Source organism: Pseudophryne corroboree, chromosome 12 (assembly GCF_028390025.1).
Source record: "Pseudophryne corroboree isolate aPseCor3 chromosome 12, aPseCor3.hap2, whole genome shotgun sequence".
Lineage (NCBI taxonomy): Eukaryota > Metazoa > Chordata > Amphibia > Anura > Myobatrachidae > Pseudophryne > Pseudophryne corroboree.
The window spans coordinates 131615624-131629775 of record NC_086455.1 but is presented as its reverse complement, the minus strand read 5'-3'; the positions used below and the strand labels follow the sequence as shown (position 1 = coordinate 131629775).

Sequence of the window (14152 nt, the reverse complement as noted above, 5' to 3'; positions counted from 1 at the left end):
ATAATAATAATAATAATAATAATAATAATAAAAAAAGCAAAATAAAAAAAGGCTTTTGTGCAATGGCTTTCACATAACAGTCTGTTTTCATGGTTGGTTATTAGGAGATATCAGAGCATGTTGACCGGCACAGATCTCTTTCTTAACATGTAGATTCATCACAAGTTCTTTGCTATGGACCCTATGGATTGCAGTTTCTGCGATCAAATAGTTGCCGCCCAGAATTTGAGAAAATACACCCATTTTCAAAATTGCAAATGCATCGCAATAGGCGGGCTGATTGTAAAACCATACACAAGTACCGGAACATCGAAAAATGTGCCTATCTGCACCAGGCAAGGTCGTCCACAATTTTTGCTACACAAGAGGCTGGAAGTGGTCATCGCTGACGTCAGAGGCCCTCCTTAAATACGTCTGGGCATGCCTGCGTTTTTTCAGACACACCCATAAAATGGCGGGTTTCTGCCCAGAAGAGCTGGCTTCCTGTTAGTCAACCAGCGGCTGCATTGCAATCACAGTGTGTACGCATTGCGGCATTTTATGTTGCTATTTTTGCTGGTGCGTGCGCAGCGTGAATGCTGCACATGCGCAGTCATTCGATAATCGGACGGATTGCGATTTGCAAATTTTGCAATCCTAACGTTGCGTGCTATAGAGCAGGACATATGATATGAATATTTGGGAACACGTATTTGGAGGATTTCTTAACACAAGATAAAAATGACTGACAGCAAAACAATTTAGAAACAATCTGGGTTGTCCTAACAGGTATCCATTCAGATGGTCGACAATGTTAAGGTCGACACTCATTAGGTTGGCCACTATTGGTCAACATTGACATGGTCGACGCATGAAAAGGTCGACAAAAGTTTTTCACATTTTTTTCTTTTTTTAAACTTTTTTCATACTTTACAATCCACGTGGACTACGATTGGGAACGGTAACCTGTGCCGAGCGCAGCGGTAGTGGAGTGAGGCACCTTGCCCGAAACATGGCGAGCAAAGCGAGCCAACCAAGGGGACGCGGTGCAATTATTGGGGTTCCCCGTCACTTTACGCAGAAAACGACACAAAAAAGTAAAAAAACTCATGTTGACCTTTTTATGTGTCGACCATTTGTCCATATCGACCATGTCAATGTCGACCTAATGAGTCCACCATTCATACCGGTACCGTCCTAACAAACTATAGGCAGCAATGTCAGCTAACATATCACCTTTCAAGAAGCATTTTATTGTGTTTTTTAGTGGAATATTAGTGTTATAGGGCTTTGCAAATTTTGATGGTGGGATTCTTCTTCTAGGGCTCTATTTATCAAGTGATGAAAAGCAATGTAAACACTGACAACAGGCACTGTAAAAATATGCAAACCACCACAGGATTCTGGAGAGCTGCAGAAGTGTGACTTTACTAGCTGCAGTCATGCTGAACAATGGCTGCAGAGGCACTTCTTGTATAAAGATGGCAATGATGCAGCTTCGCCATCCACATACAGCATATATCTACAGGCACTATCACAGCTTCTTGCTATTTAATAAAGTGGACATTTTGTGCACTTTACTGCCATCCTCATAGAGTCCATTTATCAAGCACCTAAAATCCTTGCTTCTCACCGCTCGGTTGCCCCACCTAATGAGAGTGTTACCTATACCTTTGGCATTTCAGGCGATGCCAATAAAGCATCTCTGCCTATCTTTGTTACTCGCCAGTTTAAACTATTTGTGTAATACCCCTCACTGTGAAGCATTACAGTATGTCAGACATCACACTACAGTGCAGGTGTATGTCACTATACAACTGACAGGCCACAACTCCCAGCAGCCCCGGCAACTGCTGAAGAGCTCAGGGTCAGATGACGAGTCAGGTGGGGAGGTTAGGGACAGTTGGGAGAAAGAGCTGTTTTGTGGTGAGCTAACTGGGCTGAGGTACCTGACCTAGAGTGGAGAGCTATGCGTGAGGAGTGTGCTGAGGCGGCCATTTGAGGAGACTGAGCTGCGTTGTGTTTGAGAGCAGACCGGAGGGAAGCAGAGCTGCGCCACTGAGCTTACCTGGGTCCTGGCAGTCTGTGTTGGCGTTGTGAGGAGAAAATCCGGGCGGTGTGAAGCCTGGTTAATGGAGGACAGTGGCAGTGTGGAGGATACAGCACTAGCACCTGGAGAGGTCTGTAAAGCCTATTTACCCAGACCCCACACAGCCATTCAGCATACCTTCCAACATTTTGCACATAAAAATCGGTACAAATTAGAAAAGTGGGCGTGGCCATGGGTGAAGGGGACGTGACCACTCCCCCTTTCATATACTTTCAATGGAAGTTTGGAGAGTCAAAAATCGGTGCATACCATAAAAAAAAGGTACTGTACCTGGCAAAAAGGTACAGTTGGAGGGTATGCATTCAATACACACAGCAGACAGAAAGCTCTATTCTTAGTGGTGAGAAGTACAGTGCATCCGGAAAGTATTCACAGCGCTTCACTTTTTCCACATTTTGTTATGTTACAGCCTTATTCCAATCTGGAATAAATCGATTTTTCCCCTCAAAATTTTACACACAATATCCCATAATGACAACATGAAAAAAGTGTTTTTGAGATTTTTGCAAATTTATTAAAAATAAAATGCTAAGAAATCACACGTACATAAGTATTCACAGCCTTTGCTCAATACTTTGATGCTCCTTTGTCAGCAATTACAGCCTCAAAACTTTTTGAATATGATGTCACAACCTTGGCACACCTATCTTTGGCCAGTTTCGCCCATTCCTCTTTGCAACACCTCTCAAGCTCCATCAGGTTGAATGGGAAGCGTTGGTGCACAGCCATTTTCAGATCTCTCCAGAGATGTTGAATCAGATTCAAGTCTGGGCTCTGGCGGGGCCACTCAAGGACATTCACAGAGCTGTCCTGAAGCCACTTCTTTCATATCTTGGCTGTGTGTTTAGGGTCGTTGTCCTGCTGAAAGATGAACTGTCGCTCCAGTCTGAGGTCAATATCACTCTGGGGCAGGTTTTCATCCAGGATGTCTCTGTACATTGCAGCATTCATATTTCCCTCTATCCTGACTAGTCTCCCAGTTCCTGCTGCTGAAAAACATCCCCACAGCATGATTCTGCCACCACCATGCTTCATTGTAGGGATGTATTAGCCTGGTGATGAGCAGGGCCTGGTTTCCTCCAAACATGACACCTGGCATTCACCCCAAAGAGTTCAATCTTTGTCTTATCAGACCAGAGAATTTTGTTTCTTATGATCTGAGAGTCCTTCAGGTGCATTTTGGCAAACTCCAGGCGGGCTGCCATGTGCCTTTTACTAAGGAGTGGCTTCTGTCTGGCCACTCTACCATACAGGATTGCTGCAGAGATGGTTATCCTTCTGGAAAGTTTTCCTCTCTCCACAGAGGAATGCTGAAGCTCTGACAGAGTGACCATCGGGTTCTTGGCCCTTCTCCCTCCATCGCTCAGTTTAGATGTCCGGCCAGCTCTAGGAAGAGGCCTGGTGGTTCTGAACTTCTTCCATTTACAGATTATGGAGGCCACTGTGCTCATTGGGACCTTCAAAGCAGCAGATATTTTTCTATACCCTTCCTCAGATTTGTGCCAAGACAATCCTGTCTCAGAGGTCTACAGACAATTCCTTTGACTTCATGCTTGGTTTATGCTCAGACTGTCAAGTGTGGGAACTTAAATAGACAGGTGTGAACCTTTCCAAATCACATCCAATCAACTGAATTTACCACAGGTGGACTCCAATTAAGCTGTAGGAACTCTCAAGGATGATCAGTGGAAACAAGATGCACCTGAGCTCAATTTTAAGCTTCATGGCAAAGGCTGTGAATACTTATGTACATGTTATTTCTTAGTTTTTAATTTTTTATAAATTTGCAAAAATCTAAAAAAAAAAAAAAAAACATTTTCACATTGTCATTATGAGGTATTATTATGTGTAGAATCTGGAGGGAAAAAATAAATTTATTCCATGACAAAATGTGGAAAAAGTGAAGCACTGTATATTAGAGACAGTGACTAGACAGGTGTAATTCCAGCATAGAACTAGTGCTAAAACGTCGCAGACACATTTTAATGCTCAAGAAAAGCCTTTATACGTGAATAACTTTATAGTCAGGACATAAGGATAAGGAAACCTTCCATATGCCAGCCGTATTATACAGAAGGGCATTTACCCCAAAGTCCAGCTGCGCCCTCCCTGTGTACATGAAGTGAAATACTGAATTTATACTTAACCTTTTGAGACAATAGAAACCAGGGATTTTGCTCTTATAAACTTAAAGGAGACCTTCATATTGTGAAAGATAAGACTTTCAGGATCCCCTATGAACCTTATCACCCAGGTCAACAACAGCAAATATCTCAATAATTAGATATATGGGCCATATATCATATATTAGGTTTCATGACTGTTTAATTATTATATAAAGTATATTTGTGAAGAACAGTGGGCTCTATTATATTGGTAGAAAAGGGAATGCTGAATAGTGTATATATAGATATAGAAATATATTCTACAGTAGAGAATTAACTGGAATTGTCCTGAAAGAATTGATCTACTGTAGTAGTTTGTAATGGGATTCTTGTAGGACACTTTATTTACCTCGTTGTGGTATAGTTCCCTTGACTAGACCAAGCCTAACGAGGCGTTGAATATAGCAAAGTGTTTTATAATATATTTTATTCTGTAATTTACTGCATAATCGTCTAACTGAAATTTGACATTTAAAAGGAACAAGCAACCTGTTCTTGCAGCCCTGGATGGGAGCAAAAAAAAAATATTTTTATCCATATCAATTGTCGGTCATTGGCCCTCATTCCGAGTTGTTCGCTTGCTAGCTGATTTTAGCAGCATTGCAATTGCTAGGCCGCCGCCCCCTGGGAGTGTATCTTAGTTTAGCAGAATAGCGAACGAAAGATTAGCAGAACTGCTAATCCTTGCAGTTTCTGAGTAGCTCCAGACCTACTCCTAGATTGCGATCACCTCGGTCCGTTTAGTTCCTGGTTTGATGTCACAAACACGCCCTGCGTTTTTCCAGCCACTCCCCCGTTTTTCCAGCCACTCCTGCGTTTTTACCTGGCACGTCTGCCTTTTTTAGCACACTCCCTGAAAACGCCAAGTTGCTGCCCAGAAACACCCACTTCCTGTCAATCACACTACGATCACTCGAGCGTTGAAAAAACATCGCTCGAGCTTGTGCAAATCACCAAAGTTTTGTGTTAAATTACTTAGCGCATGCGCGCTGCGTACCATGCGCATGCGCATTTTCCACCTAATCGCTGTGTTGCAAAAAACGTCAACGAGCGAACAACTCGGAATGACCACCATTGAGTGGTGGTATTATGGGAGGTACTGGCCTTTCTCTATAAGAAAGAAGGAAGAATGAACCAGCTGAGAGTTATACCCCTTTTCCACTAGCTCAAAAAACACGGGTAAATGCACGGGGGCGCGCATTTACCCGTGTTTTTTGCTTGTGGAAAAGGGTCCCCACGCAAAAACCTGGATAACTACTGGGGTAGGACACGGGAATTATCCGGGTAGGGTTGTAGTGTAAACGGAAGCCATGTCGATATGACACGGCTCCCGTTTACACTGTATTGAAGGGCGGCACTGGGAGATCATGTGATCTCCCAGCACCGCGCCTGCCACGTCTATAGCAGCATCACTAACCCAGCAATATGCTGGGTTGGTGAGCGCAGTGGGAAAGGGGGCTGAGCACGGGCCGCAGCCGGGTAGCACCTGTGTCAGGCTCCCGGCTGCGACCTGTGCTAAGTAGTGGAAAAGGGGTATTAGTGACTTCCATTGCTCATCAGGAGGTAAGATCACTAAGATATTGACTAGATACAATAGGGTATTACATTTGCAATAGGGTATTATATTTACAAATTTCACTTATCAATAGGGTATTATATTTCAACTTTTTGCTGCAAGTAACTGAGAAGGAAAGATAGCTGAGGGTCCAGAGGAAGGTACGTATTAATCAGGGCCGGATCTAGACTTTGTGGCGCCCCAGGCGAAAAAATAATGGTGTGGCTTCATGGAGAAGGGGCGTGGTCAGTTATGCCCCCTATAGAGCTGTGCCCCCAGTAGAGTAGTGCCCCCTAGTTGTGCCGTGCCCCCTGTAGAGTAGGGCCCCCAGTTGCGCCGCTAAAAATAAATAAATTAATTAATTAATACTTACAACCCCCCCTCCTGCTTCCCGAACGCTGCTGTCTTCCGTCTCCGGCACCACTCCCCTGATCTATGGGAGAGATATCATGACGTCTCTCCCATAGCACCGCATAGACACTAGAGGTCAATTGTGACCCCTAGTGTCTATGCGGCGCTCCCACAATGCAATGCGGTGCCGCACAGCACCGTATCTAGCGAGCACTGGGGGGCACCAGTTGCGGATCTTGCCACGGCGGCGGCGCCCTCCGGAAGGCGGCACCCCGGGCAAAAATCCTGCGTGCCCATAGCAAGGTCCGCTACTGGTATTAATGAATGCTGGTGGTGTCCACACTTGTGAGATACAAGACAAAATATGCCATGTGTTGGTTGTGGCAAATATTGATTAATAGGTAATCAAGTCAAAATGTTCACATTCAAAATGCCGGCACTATAATGCCGGCACATTCTGAACGTCAGCACATGGAATTAATGTTAAGCTGCCATTAAGGTTGCCTACATTTTGTTTCTCCTCTCCGGGAGAAACTCAGAGAAGAGATGCAGCTAGCCACTTTCCGTGGCTGAGCCGTGCTCCCACATCATTAGACCCCAGCCCCATTGTGACAGAATGCTGCGAAATGCGTATCCATGAGGAAGCGGCAGGGCTAAGATGGCACAATTTGCATCAATTTAGCACCATCTTTCCATACAGAGCCGTAATTTCCAGTATTATGTCCCCATTCTGCTCACTTCACTAGGAATCAGCCACTCATCTGGGGGAGTGGGGGCTATCCCAAAAATGTGAGTCTCCCACAACTTCCGGGAGTAAGTATGAGGTTTGATATTGGCTGAAATATGAACGTAAATATTCTGTCAACATTTTGTCACTGTTGATAAATGAATGCCACCATTGCACCCCCTAATAGAGCTCTTAGCATGTTTTCTATTGGGAGCTCTCAGTGTTAGCCATCCTAAACTGCTATAACAAGTGACACCTACTGTACGACTATAAAAAGGTGCATCACAGCACAGGGCAATAGTAGTAGGATGCAGCATAACAAAACAATGATCAAATCTTTTGTTTTAAATACGGTTCTGTAAGCTATAAATGAAATCATGTTGCAGGGTGTTCTCTGCACAAAAGAAGAAATAACTATGTACTGTTAATGAGCATAGTTTAACCTGTAAGCAAAGGTGTAACTACAGTAGTAGAGGAAGCTGCAACAGTGGGCCTCCTCCCCTGTCAAAGCACTGTGTTTACATCAAAGTTTCACCATTTTGCTATGGGGCACACGAATGTTTAGTTACACCCAGGGCCGGTTCTAGACCTTGTGGCGCCCAGGGCGAAAGTTTCCTTCGGTGCCATATCCCCCCCACAAGGTCAAACATAGTGCGCGCCAAAAAATAGGGGCGTGACTTCATAGGGAAGGGGTGTTGCCACAGTTATGCCCCCTGTAGTTATGGCCTTAGTAGTTATGTCCGTGTAGCTGTGCCCCCCAGTAGTTGTGCACCCTGTAGTTGTGCCCCCTGTAGTTGTGCCCCTGTAGATTTGCGCCCAGTAGTTGTGCCCCCTGTAGATTTGCTCCCAGTAGTTGTGCCCCCTGGTTTGTGACCACTGTAGCTTTGCCCCTTGTAGTTGTGCCCAGAGTAGTTGTGCCCCCTGGTTTGTGCCCCCTGTAGATTTGCCCCCTGGTTTGTGCCCCCTGTAGCTGTGCCTTCTGTAGTTGTGCCCGGAGTAGCTGTGCCCCCAGTAGTTGTGCCCCCTGGTAGCGCCGCTAACAAACACTACAAACAAACAAAACAATATTCACCAGCCCCGCTCCTGCTTCCCGACCGCTGCTGCTGCTTCGTCTCTGGTGCCGCTGCTGCTCCGGCCGCTGCTCTCTATGAAAGAGACGTCATGACGTCTCTCCCATGGCGGCGCCGCACAGACACTAAAGGTCAATTATGACCTCTAGTGTCTGACGATGGAGCCGGCTGCAGCGGGCGCCCACACAGCCCACGGCGCCTGCTGCAGCCGGGGAGCGGGAGCAAGGCGCAGGATTCGGGGTGTGGGTGGGTGGCGTGCACCTGCAGGATGACTGCGGCTGCCCACCCTGCTTGCCCGTGCCTAGAACCGCTCCTGGTTACACAACTGCGTGCGAGCTACCTGTGCTGGCTTACCAGCAGCATGAGGAAACAGCTTTACTGCAGAGACCCTCTGTGCAAATGCAAGCTGGCTTTGCCGGTTCACATGTGCGTAGTGAAAGCACAGTATAGATTGTAAGCTTGCGAGCAGGGCCTTCCTACCTCTATGACTGTTTGTTATTACCCAGTCTTGTTATATCTTTGTTATTTCCAATTGTAAAGCGCAACGGAATTTGCTGCGCTATATAAGAAACTGTTAATAAAAAGAAATAATAAAATATAAAAATAATTTTTACTCACTGGCACTTCTGTCACTATCCTGAGAAGCCGATAGTGATTGGAGGACAGTCAATAGGCCTTGACCAGAGAGTCCCAAAGATGGCTACCATAGCAATAGCCTTTTATATATGGAAAATAGCTACAGTATATCATCTTCAAACACATATGTATTTTTTCAGAGAAAATACCTTTTCCCCCTCTTAATAAATATGGTCCATTCGATGTGGAAGCTCCTTGTGACCGCATTATAAGAGTACCGCAGATGTGCTCCTAGTAACTTATTTAATACCTCACACTTGACTTCAGTGCATCCGCTTTCTCCAATTACTTTCCAAGATTGCTTAACATGAATCTGAGGGTCCAAAAGAAAACAATAAAACAATTGCACTGTGGAGATAATTGGCTCTACTGCATTTTGTACTTCAAGTAACTGATTCATTCCGACAGCAGTGACCTTGTCAAACAAACATATTTCACAACAGTCATCTTGTCTTTGTTAAATGCCTTCTATTCTCCCTCTAGTCCAGCAGTGAAGATGATTACCATAGATCTCCTCGCCTCATCTAAAGTACCACTTAGATACAAGTTGCCTTATGTAAAATACTGCTAATAACATGCAGCTGTAATAGTACCTATACACAGTGCTGCCGAGAGAGGGCTGGGGGGGGGGGGAGGTACAAATTAACCGGACCCAGGTCTGATGGATGGGCCCAGTGGGGGCCCCAAGATTCCTCCCACTTAATTGGCAACAGCAGCTACAGCTCTTTTCCTTAGCCCAGCACACGCTGCTGACTTCTGGCGCTTAAAATATATATTTTTTCGCTATTTTTTCAAAGGGTGCATGACCACGCCTCCTGTGAATAGGCAAGTGTGTGTGTGTGTGTGTGTGTGTGTGTGTGTGTGTGTGTGTGTGTGTGTGTGTGTGTGTGTGTGTGTGTGTGTGTGTGTGTCTATTTATCTACCTATATATGTCATGGCTGGCACTCTGTCCAAATTACTAAACAATTGCCCGGGTGCCCTCAGTGGGTTGACAGGTAATATAAGCAGAACTACAGTGGCACTCTCGGGACTTACTAATGTAACAATATATTCTGGTGATGATGACCATTAATGTGCGAGTCAACATTTCAGTTTATTCAACTTTAATCATAGTAAGTCCTGAAAATTCTGTGGTATTTCTGCATATACTCTGTGTGTGTGTTTATATATGTGCGTGTGTGTGTGTGTGTGTGTGGTTTTTATATATATGTGTGTGTGTGTGTGTGTGTGTGTGTGTGTGTGTGTGTGTGTACCATGATTGCACTTACACGCTATAGCGCATCTTTTATCCCAAAATTACAATAGAGGATCCACTTTCAGAAAATGATGGTGTTCCAAGAAATGCGCTCTGCAACCAATGCAGCTTTTATGTGACTGACCCACCATCCTATTAGTGAATGCTTTTGTCCCGACTGCTAGGAGGTATGTCATGCTCCTGTGAGTGGGTACTTCTTGTGTGCTAGACGTGCCCACAAAGTGGTGCAGCCATGCAACTAAAAGGTTGTGGCCACACCCCCTGCAGGGAGGGGGGGCAGGAAGTTACTGTACCGGGGCCCAGGATTTCTCTTGGCAGCCCTGCCTATACATCGACAGAGTTTAAAGTATCTGTATTAATCTCTTCCAATCTCAAGAAACAATCCATCTGCTGCAGGGATCTTGTCTCTACCTCCCCTTAGCAGTGCAGCCTTTCCACATCTGCCTGGTTGAACTCTGTGACCTAAGGGACATTGAGAACATTGCCTATCTCCCAGCTGACATGCAAAGCTAATTGCTGATGGCATGCTAGGAGTTTACTGCAGATATTTACCATGGAGCAATGTTATCTCTTATTGGGGGTCATTCCGAGTTGATCGCAGCCAGCAACTTTTTGCTGCTGCTGCGATCAACTAGTACACGCCTGTGAGGGAGTGTATTTTAGCTTAGCAAGGCTGCGATCGCTTGTGCAGCCCTGCTAAGCTAAAACATTTTCAAGCAATACATGACTAGCCCTGGACATACTTACCCTGTGCGACGATCTCTGCCATGCTGGGGCCGGCTTTGACGTCAGACATCCGCCCCCCGTTCTCCTGGACACGCCTGCGTTTTCTTGTCCACTCCCCGAAAACGACAGCCAACGGTCCGGATCCACCCAGGAACGCCTTCTTTCTGTCAATCTTCTTGCGGTCGGCTCTGCGACCGCTGTCTTCGTAGAGCGCGACATAACCCGGCAACCCCTGTCGCCGGGCAATGACGTGCAGGCGCTGGGCATGCGCATTCCAGACCCGTTCGCACCTCAGCGACAAACCGCTGCGTGAGAACAGGTCGGAATGACCCGCCTTGCTTTATCTTTTGTGTTCACCCTACAGCATCTTATTTGTCCTTTACAAAGACAGTGGCCCCGTAATCGGTGCTGTGTCACCCCGTTCTTATTCCGCATCCTTCCTTGGCAAACTAGCCATCAGTTTTACATTTCAATGCTACTCTACTGAGCCTTTCAGAAATGTATTTCTACCACCAGGCAGACTTATTTATTTGTGGTGCTGAAATATACCACAGCTACGCTGTGCTGCCCTCTAGTGTATGACATTATGTGCTGTGCTGCCCTCTAGTATTTGACATTGTGGGGACATGCCCAATGTGACAGGAGCTGCGGTGCAGCCCCCAGCCTCTCCTAGCACAGTGCAATTGCGTATCACCCATCACTGCTATCACCGCTGCTCAGTGACACCATCTGAGGGGGGCACTCTTTCCAACTTCCTGGCTTCCTCCTCCAGATGGCAGGTGAGCACAATTACATGATTGCATCATTGTGACCAGAGCCGGCCCTAGGCATTGGCAAACTAGACAATTGCCTAGGGTACCTGGTATGCCTAAAGGCACAAGCAGCTTCTGCTGATTAAAATGATATGCCTATATTCTGTGTGCAGCATTTCATATGCAGATACAGCCACAGTCGCACACAGTATTTAGGCATGCCGCATATCATTTTAATCAGCAGAAGCTGCTTGTGCATCCTAGCCACATAGCAATGCAAATAAGATGCATTTTCATAAAAAATAGGCACCCGACGTTAGCAGAGCTGCCAGTTGACTCACGCCAGGAACTATATGTGTCATTATGTGTATAAGGGCACAAATAATGTGTGGCATATGTGTAAGGGACATTATGTGTGTCATTATGTGTATAAGGGCCTTAATAATGTGCGGCATATGTGTAAGGGAAATTATGTGTATAAGGGCATTAATAAGGGTTGGCATAATGTGTAAGGCACATTATGTTTAAAAGGACATTAATAATGTGTTTCATATGTGTAAGGGGCATTACTGTGTGGTATTATGTGTATTAATGCATTACCAATGTGTGGCATTATGTGTATAAGGTGCTCTACTGTGTGGCGTAACGTATAGAAAGGGCACTACTGTGTGGTCTAATGTGAATAAAGAGCAATATGGTGTGTTGTAATGTGAATAAGGAACAATATGATGTGGTGTAATGTGAATAAGGAGCAATTCAATATGATGTTATGTGAATGAGGGGCACTACTGTGAGGAGTAACATATATAAGGTAAAGTGGTACTACTGTGTGATGTAATGTGAATTAGAGACACTATCACATGATAAATTGTGAATAAAGTTGCACTACTGTGAGGCATAATTTGAATTGGGGTACTATTGTGTGGCCATTCCCCTTGCCAGCAAAAACACATACCTTTTTGGGCTGTGTGCCGAATGTGCACAGTGTTCTTATTTAAATTACAGGGGGTAGGGAAAAAAAGGACTGCTATGGCAAATGGGTGATGGTGCTGGGAAAGGGGTGCAGGGTCAAAGGCAGAACTAGCGGTGGTGCTAGGGGGCACCAGACAAAATCTTGCCTAGGGCATCATATTGGTTAGGGTAGGCTCTGATTGTGACCCTTCCGACTGCTGATGCACAATGGTGTGGTTACTGGCATTGTGAAGGATGGGGGGGGGGGGCAATGATGCAGTTCAGTACAAATTGTGTCATCAGCCACGTCGACTCAGAAACCAATTGGCCTACCAGTATGTGTTTGGAGTGTGGCTTCTAATGTTGGATATATTAAGTTGTCATGTTGCGAAGCAGTACTATACCAATGTTGGGGAAGGGGTGTTAAACTAAAGCCATGTACACAGAGGAGTTAATACTTTGTGTATTTGATATGTGCGTCTGGGGCTGGGTTAACAATGGGAGGATGGAGTTGCAGCTCCAGGCCCCTGATTAACATAGGCTCACAGTATCTGCTGTGCTTCTGTAGATAAGAATGTTCTTTCTTTTCCTGCTACAATCAATAGGGGCAGGCCACCCAACCCCCTCCCCCCCTCTTCCTATAGCAGCCCATGTTTGAAACACTGGGCACACACGACTGAGCAGTGGAAAGCTTTATTGTCCCTCCCTGTGCCGCTGCTGTATAGTGACTCTGCACCTCCTCTGCCACATTACACCATATAGATGCCACCCCATCACTCTGCACCGGGTGGTCTTCACGTTGCCGAATGTCGGGATCCCGGCGCACAGTATTCCTTGAACCAGTTTCATACACTTGTGGCCACTGTGGTGGGTGGGGTGTGGATCATAGGGTCAACCGTAAGTAGGTCGACACTCATTAGGTTGATCCCTATTTGTCGACAGTGACTAGGTCGACAGCTGAAATAGGTCGACAAGGTCATTAGGTTGACTTGAACAAGGTCGACATGGAAAAAGGTCAACATGAGTTTTTTTTTACATTTTTTTGGGTGTAATTTTCTTTGTAAAGTGACCGGGAACCCCAGTTAGTGCACCGTGTCCCCTCGCACGGCTCGCTTCGCTCGGCACAGGTTACCGTTCGCAATCGTAGTCAACGTGGATCGTAAAGTATGAAAAAGTTCATAAAATTAAACAAAAAAGTGAAAAACTCATGTCGACTTTTTCCATGTCGGCGCTGTCAATGTTGACATAGTGACCATGGCGACATAATGCTGGATACATATATATATACAGGTTGAGTATCCCTTATCCAAAATGCTTGGGACCAGAGGTATTTTGGATATAGAATTTTTCCGTATTTTGGAATAATTGGATACCATAATGAGATATCATGGTGATGGGACCTTAATCTAAGCACAGAATACATTTATGTTTTATATACACCTTATACACACACAGCCTGAAGGTAATTTTAGCCAATATTTTTTATAGCTTTGTGCATTAAACAAAGTGTGTCTACATTCACACAATTCATTTATGTTTCATATACACCTTATACACACAGCCTGAAGGTCATTTAATACAATATTTGTAATAACTTTGTGTATTAAACAAAGTTTGTGTACATTGAGCCATCAAAAAACAAAGGTTTCACTATATCACTCTCACTCAAAAAATTCCGTATTTCGTAATATTTGGATATGGGATACTCAACCTGTATATATAAAAAATAGGATATCTTAGGGTAATTCAGTAAATGTAACCGATAAAATAATGTGGGCTGGCTCCTCCCTCTATGCCCCTCCTACCAGACTCAGTTTAGAAAATGTGCCCGCAGAAGCCGGTCACATCTCTGGAAGCTCATGAAGAATTTTCAGC

General features: G+C 45.1%; 1 protein-coding gene across 2 annotated transcripts in view; it reads left to right on the top strand.

Moving 5' to 3' along the window:
* GREM1 (gremlin 1, DAN family BMP antagonist) overlaps positions 1–14152 on the top strand; it is a 77239-nt gene that overhangs the window by 9328 nt on the left and 53759 nt on the right. The window contains exon 1 of one of the 2 annotated variants that reach the window (XM_063947308.1): positions 1857–2159. The exons of the other annotated variant lie outside the window; for it this stretch is intronic. The gene's annotated coding sequence lies outside the window, so the exon portion shown is untranslated. Of the gene's footprint in view, positions 1–1856; positions 2160–14152 lie in introns of those variants that run through there. 2 annotated transcript variants of the gene reach the window in all.